Source organism: Dermacentor silvarum, chromosome 1, assembly GCF_013339745.2.
Source record: "Dermacentor silvarum isolate Dsil-2018 chromosome 1, BIME_Dsil_1.4, whole genome shotgun sequence".
In the NCBI taxonomy this organism is placed as follows: Eukaryota; Metazoa; Arthropoda; class Arachnida; order Ixodida; family Ixodidae; genus Dermacentor; species Dermacentor silvarum.
The window spans coordinates 363,172,047-363,180,170 of record NC_051154.1 but is presented as its reverse complement, the minus strand read 5'-3'; the positions used below and the strand labels follow the sequence as shown (position 1 = coordinate 363,180,170).

At 44.0% G+C, this 8,124-nt stretch overlaps 1 non-coding gene across 1 annotated transcript; it reads right to left on the bottom strand.

The window, feature by feature from the left end:
* Positions 1–4,465: 4,465 nt before the first annotated feature.
* Positions 4,466–4,662, bottom strand: LOC119437863 (U2 spliceosomal RNA). The gene has a single exon (XR_005189565.1). It is a non-coding gene; the product is annotated as a U2 spliceosomal RNA (small nuclear RNA).
* Positions 4,663–8,124: the final 3,462 nt, after the last annotated feature.

Here is an 8,124-nt window from a genome sequence, read left to right as displayed (position 1 = left end):
AAATCCGTCGAAGATTTCTCCCTTGTGATTGCGTCTTTAAGTGACGGCCTGAAAAAAGAGAAAAACATTTTTCACGAATTAGACAGCTATACAGAAAATATTCATGCACAAATTGAAAAAGTCGCATACGTCCACAGAAGCAATTTATCCTAAAAAAATATCACTAAAATTCCGCGTCAGATTCAGTTTGAGTTTCTTTCTTTGAAATAAACTGAAAGAAATAAAGAAATAAACTGAAACTCAATTCAGCTATAGAAATCATGTCATGAAACTGTAGAAATCAAGTAAGCACAAATGAACAGAAGAAGAGAACTAGCACAGTAATGGTGCAGGAAGCCAAATGGCAAAGCAGCTAAATGAGCTACATCATTTCACAAAAGGGGCGCAAGCTCGTGTTCTGTGCAATCTGTAACTAAATGCTAATAATAGAAGCATCACAGAGTATAAGAACACACACGAGGTAGGGCACTGAACATTGATATCTGGTATAGCTTTCCACACTAATGCAATGACAGCATTGCCATGGTATTGGGCAGAAGAGCAAATGCACTACAAATGTAAAGCTGCTTGCTTTGCTTAAGCAAATCTGCGCAGTTAGCCAGGTGAAGTGCAAAAAATAACACAGCGAGTTAGGGAGACAAAAATACAATACGAGGTATGAGAGAGTTACACTGCACCTTGTTTAACCTGCTTAGCTTAAGGTGAATTACGCTTCCTCAACCGATTGGACTTGTTTTCACCTTTCACAAAAAATTGCACTCTCATGATGACATCAAACCCCACAATCCGCGCAGGTAGAATCTTTTCATGATCTATGCAACCGACCTGCAAGGGGAAGCATGATGTATCATGCGCAAAACATCCATGATACTTTCACTGTAAAGTTTGCGTCCACTGTAGCCGTTAGTAAACACATCGTCCAGGCCTGTGATGAACCTAAACAGTTCGAGTGAGGGGTAAAGCTAGCCATCCCTGTCGTTGTGCTCGATGAATTCAGCTGCAGGCATACGGTGCCCACCTTGGTCTAAAGCACAAGGCGGCCAGTACAAGCAGGGCAAATGCTTGGTAAAACGCAAGTCTAGGCTACATAACCAGCAATGTGCAATATCAGCCTCGAATTGCTCCTCCTCTCATGGTTCACATGTTGTGCAGCATTTCCTGAAGTAGACTCGTTGGAATACGCCTGTTTGTTCATGTAGAAGTTCACTGCATGCATCAGTTGCTGCTTTGCTTGCATTGAATCCAGGGAGGTGATTGTATCTCCCGTTGCATTGCCACCTGTTACACTACGGGAAATGTTATAAAATGACAAGCAGTTTACCGTGAGCAGAAACTGCTGTGGCGTAGGGTGCGTATTGCAGCCTGATGCGATCCTTACCATTCCACAAAAATTCTCAACTTGATCTTGGCTTAGTCGAGATGTCAGCAAATAGCTTTATCCAACTGTCTTGAGTAGGTAGTCAAGGAGCTCAAGCGTGCTGGTGATGGTCTCTTATCGCTTATGCTGTGGATTAGCTTAGGAACTGCCTTTTGTCTGCGAGGTCCACCCATTGGTTTAGGCAGTCAAGCATTTCCGTTAACTCCTACACCTTGAGAGTTTGGTTTGACAGCTTCTGCAGTATATCTACCAGTCATAACAGCAATCAGAGATTTCATTCTTTTGAAAAACTTATCTGTGGCATCGATGTTGCCAAGCCGTCTCTGCATACCATTAAAAAATACCACAGTGTACCACGTCCAAATACCTGAAAGGCATAACATACTCTCATTTTCTCAAAATTATTGCTCATCAAGTGAACAGCGGTAATACTTCACATCGCTTTCTGGGTGACTGAATCACAGTCAAGCTTGATTATTTTTTTAACAAACTGCAGAGAAACTTTTCCCTCCGATGTGTTCAATGTGGTGTTATAAAGTCGGTTGCGGACATTTTTACGAAATAAGGAAAATCTGAGAAAAAGTCTAGGAAGTGGTTGCTGTCAACAGGATGCACTGTCTTGCAGACATCTTCCTTTGATGAAGCGTCTATGTTGAACTTTCTTCACATTGTCCTGTTCCATGATGCTGCATCACACGTCAAAAAGGCTACAAACAAACCCGACTTCTCCACCAGAACTGTGGCCTGGAGCACAAACTTGGCTAATAGGTCACTCTTGACATTCTCATGGTTTGCAAATGTTCTAAGTACCTTTGACCAGCTGCTTACAAGTAGCACGAACATCACGACAAGCCCATGATTTCAGAGAAGTGATTGTTGCTCCATTTCCGTGTACTATGCCAAATCAACAAAACCTTCAATTCTGCCGTCTGCACTTACTGACAAATTTTCGAATAGTTTCATATTATCTATGACGATACCTCCGTGTCGATGCAAGCTATCCAATTGAGCTACTTTGTTTTTTAGCCCTCTCAACCTCTTTTCATCAAAGCCATAGCCGGTCCTGTACTGGGCTGTGCATTTCATAAAGTTCTCTCACTAGGAAGAGCAAGGATGGTTTGCTTTCTCGTGTATTGGTACAACTTTGGGCTTTTTATTTTAAGTAGAATTCACTCGAGCATCCATTTTTTATCATACAGCATCCCGCAAGGGCTCTACCTTTTCAATGCTTCAAAGCACTGCCTGGCGGCAAGCTGTTGTTTTGGTGACAGCATGTTTATTTTTGCGACCAATACTTCTTCAATAGTCACAACAGATACAGCTTTCAATCTATGAATATATTTTGCTAGGTTCCCAAGCGCACCTTCACCTTTTGCACAGCGCTCCTGCAGGTCCTTGACGTCTTCTGTCGTTTCTTTAGCCGCGACTGCCGTGTGATGAGGGCCTTTCTTAAATACTTACAACTGAAGCAAGGCGTTTCCTTTTTCTTTGTGCTTCCTAGGCACTTACCACTAACAGCTATGCCCTACTTCAACTCATCCTGGCGTTGCAAGTTAACAGTTATGTCGTATGTCAATCAATCAGCTCGAGTTGCCGCACCCTTGATCAAATGCAGTACACATGCTTGTTTCAATACGGTTTCTGCGTCCCGAATCGTAAAAATAGGCGCCTCGGCTATGGGTTTGCTTTGAACAAAAGTTATCGCGTTAAGCCCACTGTCGGAGTTTACCGTAAAAACACGGCCTTCTCCACTTTCACCTCACCCGTGGCAGCATTCAGTAAACAAGACGCAAAACACGCACCGTTAGCCTCACGAAGTTCTTGATATATCAAGCACTTGTTGGGAAGTATCATCTCTCTCAAAGGTGCAATCGTTGTAAGGGCATCGTCGTTCATCACGGGCTCGTTGAGGACACCAGACTCGTACGTAGGAGACTCGTCCAGAACACCAGGCTCGTCTGTAGGTGACAGCAGTCGTCTTTTACAAGGCACGGCATCTTCTTCGGACCTCCTCTTTCTCACGTTCCTTTCTAGAGGCAAGCGCTTGCCTAAATGTGGGGCAACTTTATGCAAGATGGTGGGAACACTGTCCGGAGTGATCGTTGGCGTCCCCCGCGGAATCCGTACCTGTGTGCCATTAATGCAGTGCACATAGTCTCTAACGATGAAGCACTGCTCAAAATGTAGCCCACACATTGCGGAATCCGGTGCTACCCTCTAATCGCCTCTGTGCAAATTACGTTCCGAAACGCTTCTTCGGTCCGGGTCTGCGGGAGCTTTACTGAAAGCTTCGCCGTTTGTTTGATTCGCGAGTACCTTGTGCTGTATCCACGGGCGAAGCAATAGTTTAAGCGTTGCTTAGGAGCCATTCGCGCGCTTTAGCACCACACGTTCAGAGAAAAGCGGGAGAAACACCACCTATCAAGCGCTGCCAAGCCACGAAGAAAGCAACCGCATGCTAGAGTGAGAGCTTGTAGCGTCACCGCTTCGTTGGCCACCGGCAGCGTCAGGTGCCCTAAGGGTCGCTACCTCCGAGCGCTGTACTCCCCATCCTAGTACACTGTACTAAGGTGGTGGCCCTCTCGTCCTTGAATTTCACAAAACATGTTCGCGAAGTAGCAATATCTGTCCTCCGAATGCAATTTTTTGCATCGGAGATATATTTGCCAGGTATCACGCCTTTTTTATGGTAATCTATAAATCCCGGACGCAAGAGATACTCATTATTAGCAAACCGCAAAAAATTTTGCATGCGTCGATTGTTAGCGGAACAGGCCTGTGGCCTACGCCGGTGTGAATTGAATAAAGATAGGGTATTTTCTCAAAATTGTAATGGCTTTTATGTTTGGTCGATCTTAGGATCCTTCGCCAATAAATCATTTCTAAAGTTTTGTATTTCTCTGCTTGTCGACTGCTTTAGCCAGTGTCACTAACAGTAGTCACTTATCGATAGCATTCCAGATTGCTTGCCCTTGATACTTCCTGGTCTGTTAGGTTGGAACATTTTTCAACTGCAATAACTTCGCTATCTCGCAAACTAGCCGCTGAATATGGCTAGATTTGAGCGGAGTGATGTCCGTAAACCAAAAACCAAGGGCCGATCTCGAACATAGTGCAATACCGGGCCGACCCGCGGCTGATGTGAAGAAGGCTTCAAGCATTCCACGAACTTGCAAAAATAAGTTTAATATTTTGGGTCCAAATACAACCCGCATTAGATATTAAGCTGATAAGAACAAATAGTACACTTTGACCCGGATCGGCCATGTCTACGTTGGAACCATACACGCGTACGCCATCCCGCATATTCAAACTAGCGCCTACCAAATCTGAGTGTCTTCTGTCTCCTCACGTCATGCTCTGCGTAGGCTCCTTTCCTCAGATCTGCTCTGACTGAAATAGGTACAGGCCGCGTGTTTTTCGGTTTGAAGAAGAACGGCGTGCCCACCAAAACGACGGCGCGGACTGAAAAGGGAATGGGCGCAGTGGCGGCGGAAGGAGACCATCGACGATGAGCGGGCCGCAGACGCCAAGCCTAAGCGTGCTGCCCAACACGAACGCGAGGCGGAAAGAAATGCGCGCCGTCCATGTGGTTCCAATCCCGCAAACTTGGAATGTTTCACCGGAGCAACGGTCAATTACCACATACACAGCTTCGCTGGTCATCTACCTTCACAGAGTGGAATGGCACTAAATTTTTGTTCAGGTTGAAACGCGATAGAGAATATTAAAGCTAATAACCATCGCGCGGCATAGTAAGCTTCGAAGTACAATTTATCGTGGCATTCGCTTAACGATCCACTTCAAGCTATAGGATCTGGTCACATGATCACCGACCCGTCTGGATTCAAATTCGTTGTCAAAGAAATTGTTTCTACTAGCGATGATGTATAATAATGTTTGTATTATACTCTGCTCATCCTCATATACTATTATATGCGCTGTCACGGTAACCATCCCTCATGTAATATCTCTTAAGAGACATTTAAGGCGTTATAATAAATAAATAAATAAATAAATAAATAAATAAATAAATAAATAACGATTCCAGCTGATGGAAAGCCTTCAAGATTTCTTTATCCTGTAAGTGGCTAAGCATTTTTTGATCTTCGTGAGATGAAACAAGACAGGAGTGATGTTCACTCTTAAGACGCATAAGTGCTTTTAATGCTTCATTTTAACCACAAAAATAGAGAGGTTTGCGTTTCCACCTGCTATCTATAACGCGATTGATAAAATTCATATTGTGAACGTGGAGAGTAAGCTTTTCTCGCAACTTTTTCTCAGCACAGATGCAATGTGATTGTTGAGTAGTGGTAGAGCACCAACTTCAGAGCCATATACCTATTGGTTCGAACCCACTTAATTTCGGTAATTCCGTTTCATCGTCTTGGAGCGCAATTTTTGCAAGATGCAATAGTATTACAAAGAAAAAAAAAATACTCCATCTCCCGCTAAAGAGAACCATGTGTGGATGCGAAGCAGCGGGGAGAGGGTTAGCTTGAGCGGGAGCACGGTGCAAGAATAAGAAGAGGTGCTGACACTCTCCCCCCAACGCGCGCGAAAGCGCCGCTCGCTCGCGTCCAGATTATGTTCGGCTTGGTGGCAGCTGGTTTGGCGCCGTCGTAGAGGGCGCTGCGGTATGCGGTCCCAGCCTCGGCGGGAAGGCGCGTGTTTCGCGGGCTTTGTGCGCTTTGTGCTTGCATGTGCGGCCGTGCTGTTTTGAAGGTACACTTTTTGTTCACGCGCCTTTCATTATCTTGCGCTTGTGTATTGTCGCCACGGGCCCTCGACCAAGGTGGAAGCGGCCTTCTGAGAGTTTGAAATGGCTAGAAAGTGTTTCGTCACGAACTGTAATTCTGGATACCGAACTTGTGCGGAGCGTGTGCCTCTATTCAAAGTGCCGTCCGACAGCGGTCGTCTAGAGCAGTGGCGCCGTGTAAATCTGAGGGCAGACCGAACTCTAATGCCTACCGACCATGTTTGCGCCAAGAATTTTTCAGAGGATATGATACCGACGGCATATTACGCGGAGCTCGATAAAATGGTGCTACTTGACGCGCCAAAGAGCCCTGTTCTAAGTTCCCACCTTATTTCCGAACTGTCCAAAGAACCACACACGGTCTAATATACCTCGAAAGCCGCTGCGGAAGAGAGAACCTCCTGTGTGCCACAAAAACTGTGTGCCACAGCAGTCTGTGCAAATTTTGCTGCATGTATAAGATATATACTGGGTGTCTTAACTATCATGCACCAAGATTTAAAAATATGAAAATGTCACATAGCTGGACAGAACCAAGGCAATGTTGTCTGTCGTCTCTTGGAGATACTCAGAATATTTTTTGCATTCCGACTTATTACATAACTATTTTCATAACTGATTAATCAACTTTTCTAATGCTATAATTAGATAAAAAAGTGTGAACGAGAGAATTGCACAGCAACATGAAATATTCCCGATACAGCTTTTTGTTGCTCAATACGTGATACATAAAAGTGTTTTCCGAGCGTGAAAGAAACCCGCGAATAGACTCAAAGTTGCCTCGAGGCACTTTACGTGTATTCGTTGCCTTCTTTCACGCTCGGAAAAATACTTCTACGTAGCGTGTATTGAGTAATAGAAAGCTGTATCGGGAGTCTTTCATGTTGCTCTCCAATTTTCTCATTGAAACTTTTAATATAATTATAATATTTGAGAAGTTGATTAATTAATTAAGACTAATCATGTAATTATTCCAAATGTAAAAAATAATCTCAGTATCTCCAAGGGACGGAAAACAACATTACCTTGGTTCTGTTCAGCTACGTGACATTTACATGTATTAAATCTATGTGCACCCTGTATAATACTGCTGTTTTCTGTGCACATGTGTGCCTGATTTTCAAATTTGTGTCATCCTGGATACTGAATGTTTTTTTACAATGCGCGTGCGGTGTAGATTACACGCTTGCATGTTTTTATTCAACATTTTTCATTGTGGGAGTGTATCAGAGCGTAAGCTTCTGGGAAGGCTATCCTCTATTAAAATTATCGAGCTGCTTCATGCACAATTTTTTAATTATTCTGTCTTTGCAAAATAAAAAATAAAAAGTCCATGAGATTATTGTGTGCTGGGTATAAGTGTATTTGTGGACAGGCTGTAGCACGCATTGTCAAATACGCTTACATTGGCACATTCTCATATGCAATTTAAGAAAAAAGAGGTCACCTCTTAGATCCTGCAAGAGTCACTCGCTCCCCAAACGACGAAATCCAAATGAATAATATACACTGTCTATGTTAAGTGGAATTGAAATAAAAAAGATTTTCACAAGTAAACTGTATTAGTGATATTGTAATCCAAGATAAAACGCCTGCCTTCGTCCCACCTGATAAATTATCTTTTGAAAGATTTCTTTACATAGCTATGTGCTTGCTCATCATAGGTTCTAGCCATGAACACCCACTTTGCTCTAGTACGTTACCCGCCGGGGTGGCTCAGTCAGCTAAGGCGTTGCGCTGCTGAGCACGAGGTCACGGGATCGAATCCCGGCCCCGGCGGCCGCATTTCGATGGAGGCGAAATGCAAAAACGCCCGTGTACTTGCGTTGTAGTGCACGTTAAAGAACCCCAGGTGGTCAAAATTAATCCGGAGCCCTCCACTACGGCGTGCCTCATAATCAGAACTGGTTTTGCACGTAAAACCCCAGAAAGAAGAAGAAGAAGCTCTAGTACGTTGCATATCGCAAGCTTGCGCCGTTTCATT